The sequence below is a fragment of the Orcinus orca genome, chromosome 8 (assembly GCF_937001465.1).
Source record: "Orcinus orca chromosome 8, mOrcOrc1.1, whole genome shotgun sequence".
Classification (NCBI taxonomy): Eukaryota; Metazoa; Chordata; class Mammalia; order Artiodactyla; family Delphinidae; genus Orcinus; species Orcinus orca.
Genome location: NC_064566.1, coordinates 22,850,814 through 22,878,795, shown reverse-complemented (window position 1 = coordinate 22,878,795; position 27,982 = coordinate 22,850,814). Strand labels below are relative to the sequence as shown.

The following is a 27,982-nucleotide window of genomic DNA, read 5'->3' as shown; positions in this document are numbered from 1 at the left end:
GACTAGACTATGTTCTATTATAATAACAAGCCCAAGTCCTGCTGCCTTCAACGACAAAAGTTTCTTTTCTCCCATGCTACATGTTCATTGTATGTTGGCTTCAGCTCTGATCTGTATCATCTTCCCTCTGTGACCCAAGCAGGAAGGGAAGAGCATCTGTCCGAAATATTTTGGCAGTCATTGAGTCAGAAGACATCTCTCTGGAAGTGACCATCACTGTTACTCCACTCCAATTTTATTGGCCAAAGAAAGTCACATAATCTGAGTTCAAAATGTCAGGTATGTATAATCTTCTCTCAGCAAGAAGCACTGCAGAGATTGGCACCAAATAGGGGTGAACAGTAATACAATCTCACACAGAGAGTTAGTAGGATTATATTTTTGTTTTGGAACTATCACATGCATATTGTAGGATCAACAAATTAGTACTTTTGTTAATGTCATTACAAAGATCTTCAGCATAAAAGACAAAAGACACAAGTATAAACCCAAACAACTGGGAATTGGAAATACCAATATGAACTCATAATTTATCTTTCTAAAAGAGAGGAAAGCATCCTGTCAAATGAAAAGGTTTAGAAGCAATGGCAACCTTGTAGCAATGAACAAGTACTGTGCCTAAATTGTGATCTAAAAGCCATTTTCTTCTAAAAGGAACCAGGGCACACCTGACCTACCCCAGACCTACTCTACCCTGCTTACCCTCATTACTCTGGGCCTCAGTCACTTGCCTAGCTTCCTGGCCAGAGCATCCCTGTCTAGGCTCCCACTGTTCTTCTGATTGTAAATCCATGGTACTATGTAAATATATGTTGCTGCTACTACATCCACAAGAGTGAGAATAGCCCTTAGCAGCACTGACTGATAGAGATAATGATGCAATTCACTGCGTGAATTGGACCCACAGAAGTTATGGCTTCCCCATCGGCCCTTTGGAGGGCCCATTTAGCACCACCGAGATGCGTCAGACTATAACACCATTTAGCACAAATGTCAAACAAAGATATGAGGTGAGAAGTAACCACTAGATAAATTGCTTGCCTTTCTTTCTTCCTGGTGGATTGTTCAGAAGCACAGCAGTTTCTAATGACGTCCAGTGACGTCAACCAACCACCAGCGTTTTGTGTTTTTGCAAAACTCAAGGCAACTCAGTAATTATCCCTTAGTGATTATTCTCCCTCCTTTCATGTCTCTCTTGCATTCTTCCATGTATCTTTCTTTCCTGGGATTGTTCATCCCAATAAATTGCTAGAGAATAAATGTTTGCATCACATTCTATTTTCCACCAAACTCAGGCTAAGGCAGTTGTTACTAGAAGTGGCTCTTAAGAAGCAGCCCCTCAGGATGGGATTTTAGTGCTGGGTTGTCTGCCTGACTAAATGCAATAAGCCTCCCATCGCTATTGGTTAGTGGAGTCTCCGATAAGTAGTGATATTACAATTACTAAAGCTGTCACCTGTGGATAATTTTTATGAGGTGAAATTTTCAATTATCAGGTGGCTTCTGCACTTGATTAATAAAGGGGTGATAACAATTATAAAGACTGTGGCATGAGTAACTGCTTTTGAGGGCATTAGAAACTTTGAAATAAGAAACGAATGAGCCCAGGACTGTTCATTGCCACCTTAAGGCACCCCGTGAAAGCCAGAGGGCTGGTCTAGTAGCCTTAAAGTTTTCATCTCCTACCCCTGCAGGTCAGATCATGCTGAAAATCAGATCAAGGATCTGATTATAAAGGGTCAGAACTACAAAGAGTACTAAATGTGTGACCATAATAAATATCTATGTCAAAGTAGAGCCCTGATGGAAAAAGAGTGGGGTCCTGAGACATAGGATGCGGACACTGGGTAGACGAGCTTCAGATTCTCTAATCAACATTCCTCAGAATTACCCTGACTGGAAAAAACAGCCCCATCCATTTTATCAGAGAACAGCCTCCCCTTTCTGTATACCAGAATAATCACTGACCTTACCTGAAGTAAATACCTCATGCTACGAAGCCTGGTCTTCTTAAGATCCTCTTCTACTCATCTTACTGTTCCCAGGCTATAATCAGGGGCAGATCCCAGCACAGCCTGAGTGGAGAATTATAATCCCGCTGCAGGAGGAAATTGCCTACGCCCAAAATAAGTTTTAGGAACTGGCTGAGTTTTACCAACAGGAATCAAGAAATATATGTGGGAGTGGATCTTTAGGATATTAGACTAGGAGAAGGGGCAGAATATGGGGCTAATGTATGAGGGCACACACCTGTGTGTGTTTTGACAAGGGTATCTGAAGCCAGTCTAGTTACCTAGAATGGTTCTTTGAAAGTTGGACATGACAATGACATACAGTGAATGAAGTAATAATGTCAGAACCGCCTTGGCAGAATACTGAAGAAGCCAAAATATTCAGGGAAATACTAATGGTAGAATGGACTTATGAGTAAGACCTGAGAACCCATCACCGGACTCTGTGCTCCCGGAGGACACAGGCAATGGTTCATTCACTAAGATAACAGAGATTTCACCAGTGAGAGGGGCACTGGCATCTTCGAAGGCCAGGTTGACGATGAGAGATATTACCATGGAACTAGGCTTCCTAGTATCAGTAGGAACGGTGGGATTCTGGAATGGCAAAAAAAAACATGTGGCAGCATCTAACACTAGGGCAAGAGGCCTGATTATTATAATTGGCAGAGGGACTTCCCTAGTGGCACAGTGGTCAAGAATCCGCCTGCCCATGCAGGGGACACGGGTCTGAGCCCTGGTCCGGGAAGATCCCACATGCTGCAGAGCAACTAAGCCCATGTGCCACAACTACTGAGCCTGCGCTCTAGAGTGCGCAAGCCACAACTACTGAGCCCACGTGCCACAACTACTGAAGCCCGCGCACCTAGAGCCTGTGCTCTGCAACAAGAAAATCCACGACAATGAGAAGCCCACGCACCACAACGAAAAGTAACCCCCACTCACTGCAACTAGAGAAAGCCTGCACACAGCAACAAAGACCCAACACAGCCATAAAATAAATTAAATAAATCTATTTATTTAAAAGAAAAATAATAATATTTGGCAGAAGGCCAGAGTGGCACTCAGGGCACCTTGACCTGCATTTGTGGCATTGGCTAGTAGATGTTGGTGTTCATAGTAGTTAAGCAGATGGACAAGAGAGTTGCTCAATTTTTATAATGAGAAAGTACTGATAGCTGGAGAGCAAAAGGCTAATACTTGTCCTTCATTCAGTTTCAGATCTAAGTTGGCTCACAAACACTGAGACCATAGGCGGAGGGATTGGATCCCCCTAAAGAAGGACCCTCTAATGCCATTTCAAGTATATATAGGAAGCAGTTCCCCAATCTTTCCCCAAAGAGACCTGTTGTCTTTTGCCAGGGTAATAGTACGCTGGGGGGAAAGTCTATGAATCCACCCCTTGTTTATTTCTCTGGTTCCCAGTGATAACTTTGGTTAGAATGCATAAATGGGATGAATATCTTTAAGAGAGCCTTCTCATTGGTTCCCTGGCTGATGGGGTAAAAGCCATTTTTATAAGAAGGGCCATGTGGAAGCTATCTTTTGTCCTGGCCAAGATAGTAAATCGGAAGCAATACATCATTTCGAGAGGAATTACAGAAATGAATGCTACTATCGAAGACTTAAAGGATGCAGGGATAGTAGCTCCCATCACATCTCTATTCAATTCACTTTTCTAGCCTTTGCAAACCCCAGACACTTCTTGGAGAATGGTGGTGGAAAATTGCTGTGAACTTAATCAGGTGTCCTCACTTGCAGCACAGCTGCCTTGCCAGTTGTGGTATCTCTGACATTTTATATGTGGCTGTTGATAGGGTGAAATATTTTTTCTTTTATCCCTAATAATAGGAAAATCAAAAGCAGGTCTCCTTTACATGGCAAGGGAAGCAATCGACCTCTGTTGAGAGATGTATTGCAGCAAAAGAGGTAGGTGCCACCAGAGTCTGGATCACCTGTTCATGTCATTTACTTGTGCCCTCTGGATTTGGTCAGGCCGAATCCTGAATGGAGCATATTTTTCATACGGTGGATTACTGCTGTATACACCCAACCTTATGACTCATTGGCTCCAATAATACTCAGATCACAGGGAACATTTGTGGTTACATAGTCACTTGGTGTCCCATGGTCAGACATTAGTCACTGGTAGAGCCCAGAATCAAGGCATGGCCTTGCTGCAGAACTCCAGGAGTCTGTGCTGCATCTCTCTTATTGAAGTTTGTTGAAAGCCCTGCAGCATCATTATCTGCCATAGTTACCTCTAGTACCGTCAGAGCTGCTGGCTCACATAGCCTAAGTGTCAGGGAAGCTGCCTGGACAAGCTGGAGAGCCCTTTTTGGCTTCGAGCCTCGCTGGAAACTCTCATCCCTCTGAGTCACCCAATAGGACTTGGACTTGGTTCTAGAAGCATGAATATAATGTCAACTCTAGCCAAAAATGGGCTGCTGCCACATTACAGCCCCACTTAGAGGTGGCCCCCGAAATCATTGTGGAGGAAATCCTCCAGTGGGCAGAGGTGCCAGCAGTACGTTGGCCTAATGTGTGTGCAAATGTTGACTCTTTGTCAATAGTGAATGGCTCAGCTTATTGGTCAGGGACCTGGAAGGAAAAAGACTACAGTCCATATACCACCTCCAGTGTCCTAACCTGCCAGGTGTCCCTGATCTGGCCTTTTAGCTGACATTTCACCAGGCCATTCCACCGTTTTTTCTCAGGCTGGTAATCCTTGCTGATGAGGGACATGAAAGACTGTGTATCTTTTTTTTTTTTTTTTGCGGTACGCGGGCCTCTCACTGCTGTGGTCTCTCCCGTTGCGGACCACAGGCTCCGGACGCGCAGGCTCAGCGGCCATGACTCACGGGCCCAGCCGCTCCGCGGCATGTGGCATCTTCCCAGACTGGGGCATGAACCCGCGTCCCCTGCATCGGCAGGTGGACTCTCAACCACTGCGCCACCAGGGAAGCCCAAGACTGTGTATCTTTTGTTTGAGCTCAGTGGGTCATTCCCACTTGGTAGTAAAATGTGCTCTTTGGTTCGGTGGTAATGTAGTGTAGGATTCTATGATGATAGATTGGGCACTTTTTCAGTCCTTAGGTGGTGGTGGGTGGTGATAGAGACACTGAATAAAATCAGGACTGACGAAATCTGGGGAAGAAGTACATGAATAAACTTATGGGAGTAGGCACAAAATATCTAGTTGACATCAGCTAGCCTTTCTCCTTGGCCTCTGCAGTGCTTGCAGAGTGGGCCACAAGCAAAGCAGCCACAGTGGCAGGAATGGAGGCTACACCTGCGTCCCAAAACATGGAGTCCTTTTCGTCAAAGCTGCCCTAGCTTTGATGCTGAATGCCTAACGTGCGAGCAGCAGGGACTGATTCTGAGCCCTCATTATGGTCCCCTTTGTGGGGAGGTCAGCTAGCCTCCTGGGGGCAAGTAGATGATATCAGACTCCATTCTTCCTCACCAGAATCACCACGTACTCAAGATATGAGGAATTCCCTGGTGGGCCAGTGGTTAAGACTCCACCCTTCCACTGCAGGGGGCACAGGTTTGATCCCTGGTCGGGGAGCTAAGATCCCGCAAGCCGTACAGCACGGCCAAGAAAAAAACAAATCCATCTCTCGAAGTATAGGTTTGTTTCATCTTCCCACAATGCCTCCACCAGCACCACCATCTGAGGGTTGACAGAGTGCTTGATCTATAAGATATATGATATCCTACGCTACTTTGTACGAGACCAGAGAGAACGTTTTACTACACATGAAACATTGGGCTCAAAAACCACAAGTTACACCAGTTTTCCATGTACTTCATCACACCGGGTTGACCAGCCTGATAAAAAGGGTAGAAAGGGCTGGTGAAGTCTCAGCTAAAAGGCCATTTCAGGGATACTTCAGCACTAGGTGCAGTGTACACACTGAGCCAGAGCCAGGCTATGGTGCTAAGGTGCACGGGTCCAGAAACCAAGCGGTGGAAGCAGCCTTGGCCTTCTCAGCCTCACTCCCAGTAGACACACCAAATTTTAGCTTCATGTTCTTGCCACCGTGGATTCTGTTGGACTAGTGCCTGGGAACCCAGAGGGGGATGCTTTCACCAGGGTTGTAGTAAGGATTCCACTGCCCTGGAAGTTGTAGAACTAAAATAGGTGGTAGAGGAGTGAGATGGTGAATATATATTTTGACCGTTGGACCAGCTGTGGCGGTAGGGTTTGTAGCTTGGTTTGCTAAACCTCTGTAGGTCTTTTTAGGAGATTGCAACTGAACATTTCCTGAAAGAATTGGACTTGTACTTCCACTGCTAGGAAAGAAATGAGGACGATTTATTTCACGTGAGATCTGAATATTGTAGGAGGGTGGGAGCATGTCTACGAGGCAAAGGGGTAGAGGAGCCAGGCCCAGTTAGTGTACTAGCGCACATCTCCTTGGCCCGTCTCCACCAGTGGTCCTTGCGCACTTGCCTTGCTTCCTGGCCAATGCAACCCTGACAACAACTCACACTGTTGTCTTGGTTGTAAAGCGGTGCCCACGACCACTGCCACCAGCACACACTGGGGAGTCACCATGCACAGCAGTGACTGGTAGGGAGAGACCACCTTCACTGCACACTGATGGGTCTGGGCACGTGGAAACTCTGGCTTCCCCTACAGCTGTGACCAGAGCCAAGAAACACAACTGGGGGAGGCAGAAGGGACATGCAAGTGTGTTTGCTCTCACACTATAGCATGTGAGAGCAAACGGGAAAAAGACAGAAGGTGAACTGCTGCCCTTCCTCCCTACTGCCAGGCTGTTCTGAGATACCATGGTTTCACACCTCTTATCTCAAGAGGTGCTGTCCAGCCAAGCAATTGGTTGTGTTTTCTGTGAAGCCAGGGCAGCCTGGGGACACCTCCCCTCGTACTCCATCTCCCCCCACTGCCTCACTTCCATTGTTCACCTTCCTTGTTTCCCTGGAATTGCACTCTTCCCAGTTAAGTGTTAACGTGTATGTTTTTGCCTCAGCCTCTGTTTTCTAGTGAACCTGGACCAAGACACAGGGCTTCTTGGAAAAATGACTGATTACTGGTCTGCAGAAAGAAATGCACGTGATGAGTCTGGGACATCTTATTGTGCGAGACACTAATGGTGTCATGTCAAAAGGACACAGGAGCAAATTTGAAGGGGCTCCAACTGGCCAAAGGTGGGACAATTTAGGCATCAAAAGAAATATTGACTACAGTGGATTTAAACACATCAAGTACTTTTTAAATCATGAGTTCTTAATGATACCAAGAGAAAAAATCATTGGTAGCTAGTACACCAACTCAGTTCTGAAAGTTGATCAAGAAAAGAATTATGTGTATATTCTGTCTTTTCTGTGAAAATGTATACTCTAGGGGGACTAAATAGCTGATGAGCTAAATTCTTCTTCATAGACTAATTCTGCCTAATAGATGCAGAGGAATGGTAGATTTAGAAAATCACCTGTGATGATTAATTTTGTGTGCCTACTTGACCAGGCCATGGGGTGCCCAGAGACTGGGCTAAACATTATTTCTGGATGTGACTGTGAGGATATTTCTGGATGAGATTAACATGTGAATCAGTAGACTGAGGAAAGCAGATTGGCCTCCCCAATGTAGGTGGGCGTCAACCAGTTCATTAAGGGCCTGAATAGAACAAAAAAGCAGAGGAAGGAAGAATTCATTGCTTCTTCTGCCTGAGTACTTGAGCTAGGATATAGGTTTCCTCCTGCCCTCAGACTGGGATTTGCACCATCGGCTCCCATGGGTCTCAGGCCTTCGGACTCAGATGGAATAGCTTGACAGGCTCTCCTGCATCTCCAGCTTGCAGATGGGAGATCATGGGACTTCTCAGCCTCCATAGTCACGTGAGCCAATTCCCCATAATAAATCCCTTTACAGAACCCTGCTGGTTCTGTTCCTTTGGAAAGACCCTGGCTAATACTTCACCATTTTACAAACCCGAATGAAATAATAGATTTGGCAGTGATTTTCAATAAACACTAACATAATTAGATCAAAGGTTGATAGGAAACTTGATAGTGGAGAGATGAGGCTGACATGTCTGAAGCCAGTGATCATTCCCAACATTGCAGAAAGGGAGTGAAGCAGATATTCTCTTCTCGTAATGTGATGCAATAGAAGGCACCACCCATGAATATGGAGCCTGAACCTAATTGAGCCTTTAAATCTAACAATCAGCTCACAGGAAATTCAGGGAACACGGGAACAAGTTAAACAACGACGCAAAGATGCAATCAGGCAAACCCAGAATGTGAAAGATTCTATGATGGGACACATGACCCACTTTTTCCAAAAAGATAATTGCGATGTATGAATTTTGGCTTCTGATTGGAACAAACCAAGTATTAAAAGACATTTTTGAGACAACGGGGGAAGTTTGAGTATAGACTAGGAAGAGAGAGTGCTATTAAGGGGTTTTTGTTAATTTTATTAGGTATGATATGGCATTGCTGTCATGTTTTTTAAAGTTCTTGTCTAGTATAGATGCATATTGACCTATAGATTCCTGGGATTTTCTTTAAAATATTCCAGAAAAAAAAAAAAGTGGGGAGGTATAGATGAAACAATAATGGAAAATGTTGGTAATTGTTGAAGTTGAGTGTTGGGTACATAGGAGTTTATTATACCATTCTCTTTGCTTTTTTGTGTTTGTGCTGGTTATTCTATTTTTTTGCCCCTAGATCTATTCTCTGTTCTACTATGCCTTGCTCTGTGCCCTAAAGGCCAGTCTTGATAGATGGAATCCCCTGGACTTCTGTGTTGTCTGGTTTCTGGGTGGGCTCAGCCAGTGCAGGTCACCAACAGCAGATCAGCAGTGGGAGTGACGAGCAATCAGGGTATTTATTCCCCCTCGCTTCCTCTCTGCCTTCCTGAGGTTCTAGTAACTCTGTTCCGCTACAGCAGTGGTATTAGTTTGCTAATGAATGAGCATGGCTGTGTTCCACTAAAACTTTATTTACAGAAATAGGTAGCAGGCCAGATTTGGCCCACGGGCCATAGTTCACTGACCCCTGCATCTGATGACAGCTCCTGTCGGTCAGCCCTTTTCTCACATGTTAACTTCTCAATGGTTCCTGCCCTTTCAGGCCAAAGGGTGGTAACGGTTCCCACTGTTGCTAATCCCAGAGTGCCACCCTTCCCTTCTCTGGTTCCATGAACCTGATCACACTTTCCTTACCCCCTACATTCAGTTCTCTTTGGCTAAATGCCTTTTGGGTGTAACACTTGTTTCTTCAGGACACTCATTGAAATAGCGTATGTTTGAAATTTCCCATAGTAGAATCATAATGAAAGAAAACAACAGATTTGAAACGCAAAATTGATACGACTTGTTTCTTGGCTTTGTAGACCAGGGGCTGGATGGAGAACCTGGCAGGTGCTCAAGGTGAGAACCAAGGCAGGGCTGGTGCAGGCCGGGGTCACGCCCAGGACCTGACCAAGCCCAAAGACAGGCCAGGGGACCATCCGCCAGCCACAGGCTGCCGTGGCCACCACCTGCGGCCGGGCATGGACAGTCACCCCTCAGCAGGCCCAGTGCAAGGATGCGGAGGCCACCGCCTCCCCCTGCTGCCACGTGTGTGGCCACAGTCCTTCTCCACACGCCCAAGCCCTGTCTCCGAGAGGAGTGGGACAGTATGAGAGGCTGAGAGGGTATTTGTTTGTTGGCTTGTTTCACTTAAGGAGGCAAACCATGATTTCTAAAAACTTGCATTAAACTAAGTTGACAGGGGCTTCCCTGGTGGCGCAGTGGTTGAGAGTCCGCCTGTCGATGCACGTAACACGGGTTCGTGCCCCGGCCCGGGAAGATCCCACATGCCGCGGAGCGTATGGGCCCGTGAGCCATGGCCGCTGAGCCTGCGCGTCCGGAGCCTGTGCTCTGCAGCGGGAGAGGCCACAGCGGTGAGAGGCCCGCGTACTGCAGTAAGTTGACAGGATTGGACTAGAAAATATTTTATCCAGCAGCTGGGGGCCTGAGAAAAAAATCTGGGTAGATATGGACAAATAAAGGAACTACATTTTCTCTGCAGCCCCCAGAAAACTGTGGGTAATTTGAGGACTGGCTCCACCTGTAACGGGCCTGTCGACTCCGGCGCCAGCGAGAAAAAGGAGCCGGAGCGTCACGAGCTGAAATCGGCTCCCGGGGGTTCCGATGAAGGGGTGTTTCTGGGCAAACCCCGAGACCAACAGAAGCCGAGGAGAGCTTCACCGAAAGGTCCAGAGGCGGGCTGCTACCCACTGCGGGAGACGGTCCTCAGCCCTCGCCGAACGCTTCCCGCCAGACGGCCGGGGAGGAACCTCCTGCGCCATGACTTCACCGCGCTCCGCCGGCCGCCGGGGCCCCCGGGAAATGAAGCCAGGCAGCTGCCAGCCGGCCTCCTAACTCCTCCTTCCTCTCCGGTAAGGATGGCGCTCTCCTCGCGTGTTCCTCAGGAAATTGCACATATTTCCCTGCCTTTGGTGCGTGCCGGCAGCGCAGCTGTTTGCCCTGTTCACCTGCCGTCTGAGGCCACGGGGAGAGGAAATTAGGAGGGTGAGCTCATGGGAAAGGGAAGCAAAGCAGGGCGAGGGGCAGAGCCGAAGGGCATCATTTATTTAGGTGAGAGCGTGGGCCCCTCCCCTACTGAGGGGTCTCAATCCCGGATATGCTTGTAAACGTGTCTCCAAAACTCCTGCATTCATCCAGAACAATCCAGTGGTCAAAGCGCTGCCCTGGCTGGGCACTCAAGGGGGCCTTAGTTCGGGCGGCTCTGACAGAATACCGTAGACTGGGTGGCTTATAAACGGCAGAAGTTTATTTCTCAAGAGTTCTGGAGGGGCTTCCCTGGTGGCGCAGTGGTTGAGAGTCCACCTGCCGATGCAGGGGACGTGGGTTCGGTCCGGGAGGATCCCACGTGCCGCGGAGCGGCTGGGCCCGTGAGCCATGGCCGCTGAGCCTGCGCGTCCGGAGCCTGTGCTCCGCAACGGGAGAGGCCACGGCAGTGAGAGGCCCGCGGACCGCAAACAAACAAACAAACAAACAGAGTTCTGGAGGCTGGAAGGTGGGGATCAGGGTGCCAGCAGGGTCAGGGCCTGGTGAGAGCCCTCTTCTGGGTTTTCACTTTGGGTTTTCACATGGCAGAGAGAGTGAGAGAATTTTCTGGAGCCTCTTTTAGAAAAAAGGGCACTTAGCCCATTCATGAAGGCTTCCTGAAAGCCCCACCTCCTAATACCATCACATTGGGGATTAGGATTTCAACATAGGGATCTTGGGACAGCCACAAACATTCAGTCCATAACAGAGGAATACAAAAGAAATTATTAAAAGGAACTAAAATTACCTCACTCCTCCATTCAGCCAGCATGTATTGAGTGCCTGATTTGAGCAGGTGGGTGTTTTAAGCGTAAGTGGTAGAGTGATGAATAAGATGACAAGGAGGATGTGAGATAATAAACGATACATAGGTACATGTCTATACACACACATACATATGTGTATACTTTATGTTTTTGCGTGTGCATACATAAAATACACGCATACTACACTCATATTCATGTGTATACGATACATATATAACATGAGGTAAGGCTGAGTGCTTTGAAGAAAAATAGAACATGGGCAGGGGAGAGAAAACATCGAGGGGTCAGTAGCTCTGTTCTGCTGTAGCAGCAACTGCACACTTTTTCTGTAAAGGACAGGACAGTCAATAGTTGAGGTTTTGTGAGCCATATGGTCTCAGTAGTCACTACTCTGCCCTGATTACCCCACTCCTTAGGGCTTTGGGGAAATTACTTAACCCCTGTGGTGCTGCCATTTCCATGTTATAAAATGGGACTCAAAAGAGTCCCTACTTCTGGTGGTTGTTGAGAGATTACATGAAATAATATCTTTAAAGTTCTTTGCACCAAATAAACATGAAAGGCTCCCGCTTTTGTTACACCTCCCACTCCCCAAGTCTGAAGGGGAGTAGGGCCATCGGGTCATCTGTCCTGCCCTCACACTTGGTGCTAGATGTGCAGACCCCTCCCTGCCTTACGGGTCTTGGTATCAGAAGAGGCCCAACCCCCGACTGACAGCCTGGTCTGAAGCAGCCCCTCGAGGAGAAGGCAGATCCCCACACAGATATTAGCTTGATTCACCTCGTTTACTCCCTCACAGCAATCCTGTCCCTTTGATAGAAGAGTCCACTGAGGGTCATGGATGACGAGAAGTGCTCAGTTGTCTCCGTGACACATCATGATGCCTCGCAGACAGGGAAGGGTTCCAGCTGAAACAGTAGCAGACCACGTGGTCCAGAGATGGAAAAGAAGGGGTCCCTCCTCTGTTGCCATCCCTTCCCCACCAACATTTAATCTGCCCCTGAGACTCCCCAGGTTCTGCGGGATCATGCCCTTCCCATGTTCCCTACTGCAGCTTCTGTGCACACCTTTCTCTCGCTCCGTCAACAGCAGTGCTGCCTCGTGCTCCATCTCCTCATGGGCCTCCTAATCTGACTAATACATTTGAATTAATGAATAATAAAAGCTTACTTGACGATGGGAAGACCTCCCAGGGAGCATGTACGTTTCAGCAAAGTTTTCATTCATTTGAGGGTGGATGAGTCCCAGGGGTGTTGTCAGGCACCCTGGCAGCCCATCTGAAGATATTTCGTCTTGGTGAGGAAGGGGATAGGAAAGCTTTGTCCCATTTTGACAGATGAGGAAACTGAGGCTCAAAGAGTATATAAATGTAGTAATGCCTTCCTATTTAGATCATGCCAAATTACATGCCACTGAAATCAGGACTATAAATGCCATCACATATATCAAGCATACAGTACAGTAAATATTGTTTATCTACCCTTCCCTCTTTCCAATCCGCCAGCCTCAAGCTGGAAGAAATGCTTAGGTAAGGTAAGGAAGGACATTGAGGAGGGGGAGTTCCAGTTGGATACGGAGAAGGGGAAAATGAAGGCTTATTTGCACAGTATTGCACGTTCATCATATCACAGTTTAGAATGTGCCAGACCTAACCCATTTCCCGTAAATACATTTACTGACATCTACAACCCCCACTGAGAAATCTATTTCTGATCTCCTTTTGAAGACTTACATAATTCCAGGTGAGTGTGGCCCAGTGGCAAGATATTTCCAAGGAAAGGGAGGGAACCTAATTCTCTGCTTGGTTTCATCTTGTTCTGGAACACTTGTGAGGGCTCAAATCCAAGGGGAGAAAAAATGCTCTACTACTTCAGGCAGCACAGCAAGCATAAAGAGAAAGCAAAAATTTCCATGTAAACGGAGGCAGGTACAAGCTCCCTCATGTTAGCACCACTTTACAAACTTACCATTTGCTTGAACTTGGAGGGACATAGGACTTTTCAAGGGCCAAGCGCAGGTGGAACAAAATGAATGTTTCAGTCTTATCCTGCAGAGGTTTAAGAGGAACAGTGGAAGAGAGATGGATGGATGGATGGATGGGTGAATAGGTAGGTGGATAGATAAATTGGTGAATGTACGGTGTGGGGGGTGGGGCAAGTGGATGTGTAGGTGGGCAGGTGGCTGGATGTGTAGGTGGATAGATGGGTGGATGTATAGGTGGGCAGATGGGTGGATGTATAGGTGGGCAGGTGGGTGGATGTATAGGTGGATAGATGGGTGGATATGTAGGTGGATAGATGGGTGGATATGTAGGTGGATAGATGGGTGGATATGTAGGTGGATAGATGGGTGGATGTATAGGTGGATAGATGGGTGGATGTATAGATGGATAGATGAGTAGGGATAGGATGGATGGAAGGATAGTTGGATAAATAAGTGGGTATATGTGTGTGTGTGTGTGTGTGTGTGTGTGTGTGTGTGTGTGGTGGGTAGATAGGTGGGTTATCGGATGGGAGGACAGTATAGATGGATGGAGAAGTGCATAGGGAGAAATGGATGAATGGTTGGATGGATGGAAATGTAGGTGAATGGATGAGTGGGTGATGAATGGGACGATAGGGGAGCTAGGTGGCTAGCTAAATCCTGCTCATGTTTGTGTTTTGTTTCACCTATATGGTATTTGAATTAGTTGTTCTAATTTTAGGTACAGAAAAATGTACCTAAAAATCTGGATTTCTGGCCTCTCCTGAAAAATCAGAAGCTCTGGCAAACCCGGGCCTACATTCCTTCAAGGCAACAACTGACTGGAACTGAGTCACAGCTGTCCCCTTTAGGTGGGTGTGAAGGCATCAGTCCACCAGAGTCCCCACCACTCCACAGTAGCTCCAACACCTGCCAACTTCATTCTGTGACATTATCTACCCGCCCAGTGGGCATTTGCTAATTCATCAAAGGACCTCGTAAATCTGGGCCTTTATTAAGTAGACACATGGTAAATTTATGATTCAGCGACTCTGCCCTCAGGCCCATGATAAGAGGCTCTCCATGTCCCTTCTCATTACTTCCAGTGTTACAATCCTAATCTTAGAGGATGGGGATGGAAGGGCTTGCCTCACCACACACCTCTTTATTATGGAGATCTAACCTCTTAGCATAACATGAAAAGCGTTTCAGGATCCAAGTTCCCACGTACCTATTCAACCATGTACATAAACTACTCTATCCCCCACTGCAAACTAAAATATCTCAACTGCTTTCCCCTTAGGCTGGGCATGAACCAACAGTTCTTTGCCTTTGTTTGTGCTATTTCTTTGGCCAGGAATGGGCCCTCCCATCACTCTTGGTCCATTTGGTAAACTCCTCATCCTTTAAGTCTCAGTACAAGTATGGCCGCCTTCTCTGGCCACCCTCTCCAGACAGAATGAGATGCTCCCTTCTCTCTATGCCCCTCACATGGACAGTTATACAAACACATCCTCATATGACCATCTCTCCCAGCAACCGTACCACCTAGTCTGGATCCTTAGGGCCCAGCACAGTTTCTAGCCGGTAGTTGGTCTTCATCCATGTTTGTTGTTGAATGAGTCAGTAGCTATACTGTGCTCACTTCCTCATTGAGATATCAAGGAAATTCTTTACTGCTATAGCCACTCAGGCTGTGCACTGCACACCTGCAGGGGGCACGGACATAAACTGAAATAAGAATGGCACCCCTGGATTTTGAAGTACACAGCAGTATTGGTGGACCTGCCTACAGACCATCCTGGCAGGCAAACTACAGGAACAGAATTACCTCTCCCCAACCCCTGCCAAGGTCCGTCAGAATAGATTTTGTCTTACTTACTGGATATGTGACTTTGGGCAAGTTACCTAACCTCTCTGTGCCTCAGTACCTTCATTTGTAAAAGAGGGATAGGGCTTTCCTGGTGGTGCAGTGGTTAAGTATCCACCTGTCAATGCAGGGGACACGGATTTGAGCCCTGGTCCGGGAAGATCCCACATGCCGCAGAGCAACTAAGCCCGTGCACCACAACTACTGAGCCTGCGCTCTAGAGTCCATGAGCCACAACTACTGAAGCCTGTGTGCCTAGAGCCCGTGCTGCAACAAGAGAAGTCACTGTAATGAGAAGCCCGTGCACTGCAACGAAGAGTAGCCCCCTGCTCTCTGCAACTAGAGAAAGCCTGCGTGCAGCAACGAAGACCCAATGCAGCCAAAAATAAAAAATATATATATAAATAAATAAATTTTAAAAATTTTTTGAAAAGAGGGATAGGGCTTCCCTGCTGGTGCAGTGGTTAAGAATCCGCCTGCCAATGCAGGGGACACGGGTTCGAGCCCTGGTCCAGGAAGATCCCACATGCTGCGGAGCAACTAAGCTTGTGTGCCACAACTGCTGAGCCCACGTGCCACAACTACTGAAGCCCGCGTGCCTAGAGCCCGTGCACTGGAACAAGAGAAGCCACCACAATAAGAAGCCTGCGCATCGCCTCAAAGAGTAGCCCCCGCTCGCCGCAACTAGAGAAAGCCCATGCGCAGCAATGAATACCCAACACAGCCAAAAATAAATAAATAAAATAAATTACAAAAAAAAAAGAAGAGGGATAAAGAGTCCCTTTTTGATGGGATAGTATGAGAATGATATTGAACAGTGTTTGATCTAATCATCATCACCCTCATCATCATTGTCATCACCATCATTATCACCACCACCACCGTCACCATTACCACCACCATCATCATCATCGCCTTCATCATCATTACCACCACCACCATCACCATCACCATCATCACCAACACCACCACACTTAGAAGTTCAGAATTACTTTGATCCTAGACTACGAAGATTTGTTTGGCCCACATGTCGTACAGCCCCTGGAGATCTGTATAGGATTGGCCTGGATGCCCCCTCTCCTGCTTCAACATCTCATGGAAGTTCAAAGCCCTCCCTAGCATTTCTCAGATTCCCAGCGTTGGGGGAGTTATATTCTCAAGACTCTCGCTTCTGTTTCTTCCTACTCTGGTCTTTGAATCTGATGTGAAACTCAACTCCCTCCTCAACCTACCCATGTACACACACACAAACACACACACACACACACCACTCCTTCTAAGCATTTGTGGGTACACAGAAGATTTTCCCCAATCAGGGTAAGCTGGAGGGGAGAGATGGAAAGGAGTTGTAACCACATACTTGTAAAGAACTCCAAATTCAACGTTACACATCCCAGCACTTTAAAGGTCCCCCAACCACCATCCCACCAGGGACCTGTCTCCACCAGTCTTCCCTACGCATTCACTGGTCACCAGCCTCACACTTTCTCACGGGCACGCCTCTCCCTGCTCCTCTCTGAAATAAAGGAACAATTGTTCTCCTGAACTCACTCAGAACAGTTTAGCTTTGTCCTCTGTCACCTGGGTTCTTGCCAACACCCATGCCCCTGGGTTATTGCCTCCAACTCAAATACAGTTCATTCCCCAAGAATTCTGGGGCCAGCTTCTAAGGCACTAAAATTCTCACCTCTGCTGTGCTTGAGTGGGGCCAGCTTCCCAGGCCTGCAACCAGTGCAGATACACAGAAATCCATACTTAGAAGGGCCATACTTGGGGCTGAATGCTATTCAGCCTCTATCTTGAAATTCTTAATAATTTTTTATTTAATTTTGTGTTTTATAAGTGAAGGCCAATGGTTCTTCACTTCAATGAGGTTTGGAGCCTAAGTTCATGCATGGTCCCCCCTTTCAACCACCTTTCTGCCTTCTCAGGACAGGTCCTCATCTGCCTGCTCACTGAACCCTGGTACCCAGGCCCGCCTGGCCTCCTCCTTCCCACCACTGCCCCGTGACCTTACTCCTGGGGTGTACAGGAGGCATGCACTTACACTGAGTAACTAATTGAAGGTACAAAACTTGGCACATAAAAGATGCTCTGTAAAAGTTCTTGCTTTAAGTTTCCAGGTCAAAGCCTCTTCTGGTCTGCAGGCCCATGTGTGGACCTCTCCAGGCTTCTTGGCCTTCAATTCTCCCACTTCCAAAGGGCTCCTCTATTTCTTCCTGGACCTGATAATGTGGTCCTTCCTCCTAATAATATCCAAGTACCGTTGTCTTCTATCAGTTGAGTGTCACTTAGTCCAGAGGCGCTCACTTGAGTCAGAGATGTCTATTATTTTCCATTATTCTCCTATTAAGGTATTCTAGACAGAGCTCCATCTTCTTCCTCATAATCCAGCTCTTCCTTTTGTCATTTGGCCCTAGGCCTTCATTCCTGACAGCCTCTGAGGTGTATCTATAAGTTTTTTCAACTGTGACTCCAAGGGTGGACCTTGCCAGACTATTCTTCATGCCCTGCACCTCTCCTGCCTTCTTCTCCCCCATCCATAAAGCTGCAGCCATGTCCCTCCCCTCCCATCCTCAGTTCAGCCCTTCTTTCTAGGAGTTGGGCCCACAGTTAGTGGTCTGCGCTAATGAGGGAACCTCCACTTCACCCCCCTTGTACAAGATCCTGGTTTGTTTGACCCCTGAGCCCATGTTCTTGGAAGCATTTCCTCATACCCTATCTCCCACCCCGGTAAGGCTATCCTGGCAGACAATCTTCCATTGGTCCAGAGTCATCTAGGTCAGGGGTCCCCAACCCCCGGGCCAGTCCGCAGCCTGTTAGGAACTGGGCCTCACAGCAGGAGGTGAGTGGTGGGTGAGCTAGCGAGCGAAGCTTCATCTGCCACTCCCCATCACTCCCCATCGCTTGCATTACCGCCTGAATCATCCTCCCCGCACCCCCGTCTGTGGAGAAATTGTCTTCCACAAAACCAGTCCCTGGTGCCAAAAAGGTTGGGGACTGCTGGTCTAGGTCACCTGAACTTCCCTGGATGGCTTTGGGTGAGGACAGTGACATCTTTGCACCATTTTCCGTCTACCCCATCTACCTCTTTTTCTCAAATTGTCAGGAGACCAAAGCCTAAGAATTTGCTCAGGGGTGATAGAGAAGCGGTCTTGACCTTCCTCCCACAGGCTTTCCTCACAGCACTGAGTGAGGTGCTTTTGAATCAGATGGGGCAAGTGACCTGGAGCCAAGTTAATGACTAGACAATACCCTTGACTCTCAGGAGTCCCAATTCTCCAGTTGTTTTATAAGTGCTAATAATTTTCTCTGTTGAGTTTGTCATCTTTTCCAATACAGGGGAAGACTGTATCTATAATACCTTTCCCACAGGTGCCTAGAACAGGGTGGATTATCAGACATGGACAACCGACATATAGGTCTGTGTATGGCCATCATCACCCATCCTTTTCTTCTGGTAACTACAGTGGTGAGGTCTTTTAATTGTGCCCATCTTCCATTTCTTGTGATTCATGGGGGCTGCCTGCCTGGCTGCTGGTCTAGGCATGTGGCCTAAGCCAGACTAATCAAATAACCCACCCCCCTGGCCATGGTAAGTTGCCAAGTGAGAGGGGCATGTGATCCACACAGACCAATCAGGGGCCTTCCCTGGGATTTTATATATGGGCTCCAGGAGAGAGCTCTTTTCTTCTGCTGCAGTTTCCAACTAGAGTGATGCAAGTCCAGAGATTACATAATTTGGGAGCAGACCTCTTTCCTTTTCTTCCCTTTTGTCACTGGAATGTATGAATACATTAAGGTAAGCAGAGTTTGGAGATGGAAGGAAGAAAAGTTGGCAAAAAGGATTAGAGAGAAATGGAGAGAGAACAGTGGAAGAAAGAGGGAGGCCCTCCAAAGTCCAGCACATGCTGTAACCAGTTCCTGCTACCTCCTCTAATCAAGCCTCAGCTACTCTGTCTCTGCCTCTCTTTGTCCCTTTATCTCCAGGCTTTGACATCAAATTCTCCCAGTGAAACAATCTGGCTAGTCATCCTTGACCTTGCTGGGCCTGAAACCACCTCATAGGTTGATGCTTAGAGTATGGATGTCTGTCCATAGGCGAGGTGACCAATACCCCTATGAAAGGGAGATGGGAGTCACAAGGTGCCACAGAGGCAGCTTAGAGGAAGGAACTCCCAGAAAGTAGAGGCACGGCACACCTTCTGGAACCGTGGCTATCCAGTGCCACCAGCCATCCCCAAACTGGATTCTTTAGTATTGAATATGTATTGATTAATGGATGGAAAATACTGAGTTGATTGCCAGTAACTAACTCATACAGAGTTCCTCCAAATTAAAGGGAGCTAGACGTGAGAGGCAAAAAGCAATTTCCTCAAAAAATTCAATTTGTTTTGTTCTCTGTGTCTGATTTCCTTTGGGTTGGCTCTGATTTCCGTATGACCTCCAAGACCCCCAGACTCAGCTCACATCTGGAGCCGTGTCTCCAGCCCAGGCCCAGGCCCTGCCATGAATGGAGAGGCTGGCTCCGCAGTGAGGTCTCCCTGGGACACATTAACCACTGTCAGGGTGTGAAGGGTGATCAGCCGTTAGATTAATTCCTCATAAAATGTCACTTAGGCCAGAGCAGGTCAGCTAAATACGTGGTCTTAAGAACTATACAGAGCTTCTCTTTTGGCTCCAACAAAGAAGAGAAAGGCAGGGCTACAGAGGTATAATTGTGCAGGGACCTGCAAGGCTGCTGCTGGGCTGACTGCCAAGTTACTTGAGGGCAACACCATTGCAATGAGAGGGTTGAGGTTTTCCTGTTCCCCACTTGGCCTTCCCTTCACCCACTAACCCTGCAGTTTCCTTCAGCTGAAGTGGATATCAGTGGAAATCGAGAGGTTCCCTCCCACCTTTTCTGGGGACAAAACCCAGCCTCCAATCTCTGTAGACTTTAGTGAAAGACGCCAGAGTGTAGACGCCATGTGGAGTGTAGAGAAAGGTGGAATGTGGTGGAAATGCTTTGTCAGAGGTACTGCAATGATAACACAGGTTTTTATTTCATCACTGAAAGAAGCATGATATTCACTGCTCTCCCTTAGATGGCCTCTGCTCTATCTTTGCTGGTTTTCTCAATATTCTTTAAATGCAGCTTACATGCCCCCGTGGACCTTTGCACTGGCTGTTTCCTCTGCCTAGAATACTTTTCCCTTAGATAACTGCATGGCTTGCTTGCTCCCTCACTTCCTTTGGGTCTTTACGCAAATGTCACCTTCTCCGTGAGACTCTCCCTGGTCACTGTATCTGAAGTTTCAGCCACTCCAAACTGTTGCTATTCTCTTTCCCTGTTTTATTTTTTTCCTCCTTATCCCTGATTATTATTTACACTTGATATACTTTACTATTTAACTTGTTTATCTGTTTCCCTTACAGAATATAAGCTTTGTGAGGTCAGGGATTTTTTTCTATTTCATTCATTGCTGTATCCCCACGAATCAGGCCCCTCTTGTAAGATCCTGGCTGTACAGTGCCTGGCACACAGTAGGTGCTCAAAACATATTTGTTGAATTAGTTCAGTCATTGGAATGAGCCCATATTTGGAATCAGACCTGGGTTTGGATGTGTGTTCAGCTGGTTAGAAACATTACTTCTCTCTGAGTCTCAATTTCCTTATCTGTAACTTAGGTATAATACCTATTATACCTAGGGTTCCTGGGAAGGGTCATGAGATAATGCATGTAAGGGACTGAGCACAGTGTCTGGCTTGGAGTAGGAAGAACATAACTAGCAGTTATCTTGCTATTGTAAGAACATAAGTGTTTGTTACTACCCAGAAGCTTGAGAACAGTCAACAGAAACAGAAAGAAAAATGAAAACCTTCAAATCTGCCTGGATTGGGGATAGGGGGCAAAACAAACCTCGTGTGCAAAGACACATGGGTATGTAAGGCTGTGTGTGTGCATGTGTGTTTGTGTGTATGCACGCACACACATGCATCCCATTCATATAAAAGTTGGGGCTCATGGATTTTAATCCCCATCACAGTTATTCAAAGCTCTATCTATCTTCGGACTTCTGTATGTGCACAAGTATTGTAAACATCACACGCATACACACAGATGCTCAAGCATACTCGGTCATGCACAGGAGATCCCTCAACCTCCCCCCGACCCCCAAGGGAGAGGCTCTGTAACAGGGCAGCTACTTTACTGTTCGTGGCTTGGAGGACTTGAGAGAGAAATTGCACCATTACAGCCGTGACTGCAACCAAGTTCCTTCCTAGATGCTGTCCCCAGCCCAAGCATGACTCTCTGTCCCACCTCCCTGACCCTCTTGACAACATCATACTGAGCCTTCTGAGTCTTCTTGAAGGGACTCACTCCTTCAAGACACAGAACCCCTCTATTGGTCTGACTGCAAAGGGGAGTGAGGGCCCTGCGTGAACATATGCCTGTCTCAGCCTCAGGCATCATGGAGAGAAGACACATATTGAGCAGGACAGTCATCTTGGAGCCGGAGTTTAAAAGATGAAGACTTTCTGAAGGACCTCCCTACCACGGCAAGGCACCCCGAGGTCCAGACCAGGGGGCGACTTCCGGGGCAAGGCAGCACCTGATGAGAATGGCTGATGTGGTCGTACACCCCCCAGCCTCTCCATCCCACCCCATCCTGACCCCCTGCCACAGTGAAAATAGAATCCTGGGAAGAGCACTGGCTTCAGAATCAGGTAGTTTGGGGACTGGAATCTTAGCTCCAAAACTTGACAGCTAGGGAACTTCAGCAAATTCTTAGCCTCTCTGAACCACAGTTTCATCATCTGTCAAATTATCCGGACAACAACTCCCTTGTAGAATTGTTGGGAGGATTTAAGTCATGTATTGCTGCTCAGGTTGTGCACTACACAAGTCCAGGGGGCCACCATAAGGCCACAAAGTCAACGACATCCCTTGGATTGTGTAGGTATGAAATATTGTGTTAGGAGCCTCTGACACAAAGCCTGGCACCTAGTAAGTGCTGAATCATGGTGGCCAAAAAGTCAGGCTTATTAATCATACTTTCAATTCACAAAGGGAAAACCACCTAGCCTTCAGCAGGCATAATAGTTTCAGAGTAGAAAGTTGTAGCCATGGTAATATATGAGGCAACTTCAGAGTTGACAGGGATATGATGTCCTCAGGGAATGTATTTTCATTGTTTTTTAGAGCCCAGAGCTCCAGAAGTTGGTCATGCTTACTGGACATTTTCTTGTGAGTAATCAGAAAGCTCGTAGTGCTTGGACGTATGTGCTGTTGAAGCCATTTTGTCTTAATGAGGTGAGGTTTGATTTAAGTGGAGAGTAATTGTCTTTCCCTATTAAAATAATGTTTTTTCCTTAAATGAAAACATAATGCACAGGAGGAGTCCCAGTGAGATAGCCAGGTCTTACCAAATCTGCCTATAGTGAAGTCCAGCAGCCGGCAAGTCACACTGACAAGCAGAGAACTTCTAATCAGCAGTTCCGAGCCTCTCTCCTAGATGTCCATCAGATATTAAGGGACAGATTTCTGGAAGACAGAGACTAAAACAACAATCGAAAAGAAAAGAAAAGAAAGGAAGGGAGGAAGACGGGTGGGGGAGGGGAGAGAGAGGACGGGAGGAAGGAAGGTCGGAAGGAAGGAAAGAAAGAAGGGAAGAAAATGGAAGAAAGGGAAGGAGGAAGGAAGGAAAATTAACTCAATTAATTCAAAGCTAGAGGCAAAATAACACTTCCCCCAAACTTGTAATTAGTAGCCATAATGAGAAGATTTTACAACTATAAAACAAGGACAAAGGCTCATAAAAAGAGAAGACGAACAAGAAAAAAACACCTGGAAATTAAAAATGTGAGAGCAGAAATAAAAATGCACTTGATAAATGAGGTGATACAGTCGAGGACATACCCTAGAAACTCAAACACAAGAACAGAGTTGGAAAATGAAAGAGAATGATATGGTCTGTCTGATGGTCCAAGTCCAAATAATCAAGAGAGAAAATGGAGGGGAGGAACAAGTAATAGAACATTTCCTAGGACTGAAGTAAGTAAGCTTCCAGATTGAAGAGGCCTTCAAAGAACCTAGCATAATGGAGGAATTCTCACATCAAAGCCTGGCAATCCAAAATTTCGTATCACCAGAAATAAAGAAGATCGCAAAAGCTGTCAAGGAGAAATAGAGATCAGGATGGCATTCAACTAGAAGACTACAGAACAGTGCTTTCAAACTTCAGAAGGAAAATGATTGCCAATTTGAATTCTGTAACCCGCCAAATTATCAATCAGGAATGAGTATAGAATAGAGACATTTTCAGAAATGCAGGGTCTTAAAGATTTTACCTCTTATGTACCTTCTGAAAGAAGTTACTGAAAGATGTGCTCCATCAAAATGAGGGAGTAAACTGAGAAAGACGAGTGGAATCAGCAAGTCATCCATTGCAGCGTAAGACAGTGGAGAAAGGGAATTTTCAGGAGGATGGAAGAGAGAAGACCAGGAAACAGCTGAAGAGGAAAACCAATTCAGAACAGAGTAGGAGAAGGGCGGTGTCCAGGCAGAGGGACTCTCAGAGTAAAAAATGAAAGTAGTAGATTATCCGACATGGTTGACTGTGCGAAGAGACATTCCATAGTTGTACAGAGGTTTCACCAGAAATTTGAAGAACACCAAACAGTTTTTAAAAGCAGTTAAGTCCAGTAAAAATAAAACATCATACAATAACCTCCTATAAGAATTATTAAAATTTTTTCTCCATAATATCTCTTCACATATTATAGCACTTTTCAGACAAGAATTTTCTGCCTTTCATTTTATTTTTGCTTTTGAGACAACAAAATCTTACCCAGAAGCACACTAAATATATATGCCATAAGAAGTGATAGTTTGACAGTATAATTTTAGGCAGTGACACACTTGCCAATTGATTCAACAGTTTCCAGTCAGAGACTAGTGTATTGGACCAATGTGAGATACTTACTATGTTTGAATGAGCCTCAAATGCTTTGTTATGCAAGGACTGCCAAACAAGAAAGACCTTCTACAACACTTCAGTCTATTAAGGGTGCATGCTCTCTCCTTGTGTTTCCAAGCACTCTCATCTTTAGCTTTCATTTAGTCCTAGGAGCATACCGGTACTCCAACTTTAAGCGCAGCTTGAGTGAAAGGTATTCATAAGCCCAAAAAGTTTGGTGAAGAAAACGGTACAGCAAGAACATACCTTCCAGAGAATGACTCTTGCAACCGTCATGCACTTAAGTCTACTCTTCTTCCTTTGGTGAGTAAAATAAGCCTTCATTACATCACATTATATATGTATAATGTGTATACAATATATGTATACACACACACACAAACTGTATTTACTGTCAAGTTATCGTGTATTATTTATTTAAACTTGTTTTTATTGTTCAATTGATTTATTTTTCTACCTGTGAAAAATGTTTGGGCACCTGGGGTTGCATCAGTATTTTCCCCATTAAAATTAATGGCATTTTTTTTCATTCATTTAACAGCTTTTCACTTATTTGTAGGGTTTTCAGGATCAAGTTAAAAATCTGTAAAAAGAATGGGTATTTAGGAAATGAAATGTAAATACACTACTTGGCTCAGCAGTGAACAATATTTACATGGTCCCAATCGTGAAAACAACAAATATGAATTTAGTAAAAGTGATGATTTAAGCCATACGGGTGAGAGTGCTATATCAGGTTGAATCTTCGTCTTTCTTATTAGGAAGTCAACATATGATATATAAATCTGGAAAGGCAAGAATAGCAATACTAACAAGTGATGTAGAAAAATAGAAGTGCTAGAAGCAGCGTCTAAAAGGGTTAAAAGTGGTTGCGTCTGGAAATGAGGACTTGGGTGAAGAAGCGGAAGCTTTATCATAAGCTTCAAAGGACTATTTGACTTTTTAAAGTAGGCAATAACTTTGATAAAAATTTAAATTATGTTTAATAAATATATAATAAATATTGGAAAAAGCTCAGAAAATACAAATATGGAAAGAGAATAAAATAAAAGCCATTCGTAACATGTAAACCCAGAAAAGCCTGTCAAGAGACACCAGTTTTGAGTTTTGAATCTCTCTACTCTACATACATATAGGCACATTTTTTAAAAGTGTGAGATTGTGTCGTTAATATTGTTTTGCAACGTGCATTTTCCCACACAGTCACTGTAGGGAATTTTTCCATATCAATATTCATCTACTACATCATTTTAATGGCTGCATATTTCCCGTCATATGGATATACTATAGTTTATTTAATTCAACTCAACGTTAACCACTAATTATTCAACCAGCCTAATTCTTCCAGCAAAGACATGCAACTTTAACTTATTTTGGAAAGATAGCAAAAAGGAATTTTCTCTACTCTGTGTTCGATTGTTGTCTTCAATAATTTCTATTTTGCTTTACTAGCAAAGGAGTTAGAGATTTCACTTGCTCTGAGATTTCCCCCTGACTATCCACACTGTTTCTTTTGGAAATTCTCTCCCATTGAAATTGTAAATGGAATGCATATGTGGTAGATGGCTGCTCTTGCCTGTCCGTGTCCTTTTTTTGTCTTTAGATAACAGCACCTCAATTTTCCTTGGTAGAATCCCTTCTCCTTCCTCCCACAACGCTCAGCCCACGTGGTTTGGGTGAAACTGACCCACCTTCATATCTGGAAGGTGAGTTCAGCCTAGTTCTTCTTTCTAGCCTCAGTGAATGGTTCAGGGGTAGACATGTGCACAGAACTGATTCAAGGAGAGTCAACTCCAGACTTTCATTGGAACCTTTAGGAAAGAGGAACTCTCTTTCTTCTCACTGGGATTGCTGAGCTGAGAAAAGGGCAAATCTGGAGTGGCTGGAGGCCATTGGCCATTACAAAGGGAGAGCCTGCCTCGGGGTAAAGCCAAAGAGCAAGAAATATGAACCAAGAGATGCAGAAAGTCAGATTCCTGCCGACACATTTTGTGCACCTGGATCCAGCACTGCCTGGTGTCCTTAGCCACAGTTGTATGAATTAACACATTTCCCCTTTTCCCTTAATCTTTTGAGTTGGGGTTCTGTCATCTGGGGTTCATACATCTATGTGTATAACATAGACTCAAAGTCAAATAATTTAAACAGAACAGAAAACCATAAGGTGAAAATTAAAAATTTTCCTCCTTACCCCCTCAATTCTCAGTTTAGACTCCCCAGAGGCTGTCACTCCTTACAGTTTCTTTCACATGCTTCCAAAATGTGTCTGTCCATTTACAAATATACCAATTTTTGAAGATATACAAACAGGATTATAATATGCTGTCCTGCAATTTGTGTTTTCTACTTTGCCATGAGGTGAATGACACCTTCCCCCATCACATCCTGACATCTAGTTCATTTATCCTAAGACCTGCAAAGGATTCTATTATAGGGACAGCTCATATTCCAACCAGTCCTGTACTGATGGCCAATTAGATTCACTTGATTTTTCACCATTAAAAAGAAGCTGTGCTGAGCATTCTTCTCATATAGTTATACGTGGCAAATGTGCTTCTGGTCCCTCGTTACCCAGACTCCTTCCAGGGGCTACATTTAGTGGGGTGTGTGTAAGTAGTTGCTAGCTGCACAGTGTAAGAATAGCTTCCAGAAATACTCCAACTACCCACAGTGCCAACTCACAGGGGTCAAGATACAAAGGTACAGGGCCATAGATCATTATTCAGTAAAAACATGTGTGAGGATAACAGGACAGAATTATGTAGGGAGTGGAAGGGAAATGGTCTGAAATGCACAGAGCCAGAAGCTAGTTTGTAGAAAATTCTTCCAGTCATCAGAGGTATGAAAATGGTTTTGTTTCTCACCAAAATCTGTTAGAAACATACTTGATAATGCAGCATATATAGACTCCTATAAATGTACCATGTTTTTTTTTCTTTTTTGATGAGAATCATAGAGAATAGAATATAGTAAAACTGCTGTCTTTGTAGGGCCCAAATGTGTACAAGTACTGCAAACAGTGAGTATGTCTGTGGGAAGCAGCATGTTTTATGCATCAAAGCTATCAATAACAATAAAAAAAACAAGTTTCAATTTACCATGCTATAGGAACAAGTGAATTATCTTCTTATTCTCTTTATTAAAAAAATTTCAAAATTGTCATCATATGAATAAGGAGTGATCAGAGAATATGTAGCTAAAAATAAAAGGTAGGAAAGAAAGCATAGTAAGAGTGCATCATACTCAAATTAATAAAAATATGATGTTACTTTTCCGAATTTTGTGATGCTTTTGTTATTTGTCACCTTTTTAGAATGCATAATTTTTGTAAGTTTTTTCTCATTGTAGATAAATATTCATTTTTGTGCCTGACTTGTAAATTTTTTTAAAAAGAGATGCTCTAAAATTGTATGAACTTCAGACTCTACAAAACTTGGATTCATACCTGCATAGTGTCTGAACATATAGTGTCTGGAGTTAGACTGTTCAGCTTCAAATCTCAGGTGAGCCATTGTTGCAGACTGAATGTTTGTGTCCTCCAAAATTCATATGATGAAGCCTAATCTCCAGTGTGATAGAATTGGAGATGAGGCCTACGAGAGGTGACTAGGTCATAAGGGTGGAGCCTTCCTGAATGAGGTTAGTGCCCTAACAGACCACTCTGTTGCCCCTTCAACCATCTGAGGACACAGCCAGAAGGTAGCCATCTATGAATCAGAGAGAGAGAGCTCTCATCAGAACTCAACCACGCTGGCACCTTGATATTAGGCTTCAGACTCCAGAACTGTGAGAAATAAATTTCTGTTGTTAATA

The 27,982-nt window shown here is 45.3% G+C and overlaps 1 long non-coding RNA gene across 1 annotated transcript; it reads left to right on the top strand.

The window, feature by feature from the left end:
• The first annotated feature begins 58 nt into the window (after positions 1 to 58).
• Positions 59 to 27,673, top strand: LOC117197728 (uncharacterized). Its single transcript, XR_004478554.2, has 6 exons — positions 59 to 279; positions 3,864 to 3,941; positions 7,013 to 7,190; positions 10,065 to 10,434; positions 24,314 to 24,472; positions 27,563 to 27,673. It is a non-coding gene; the product is annotated as an uncharacterized LOC117197728 (long non-coding RNA).
• The last annotated feature ends 309 nt before the right edge of the window (positions 27,674 to 27,982 follow it).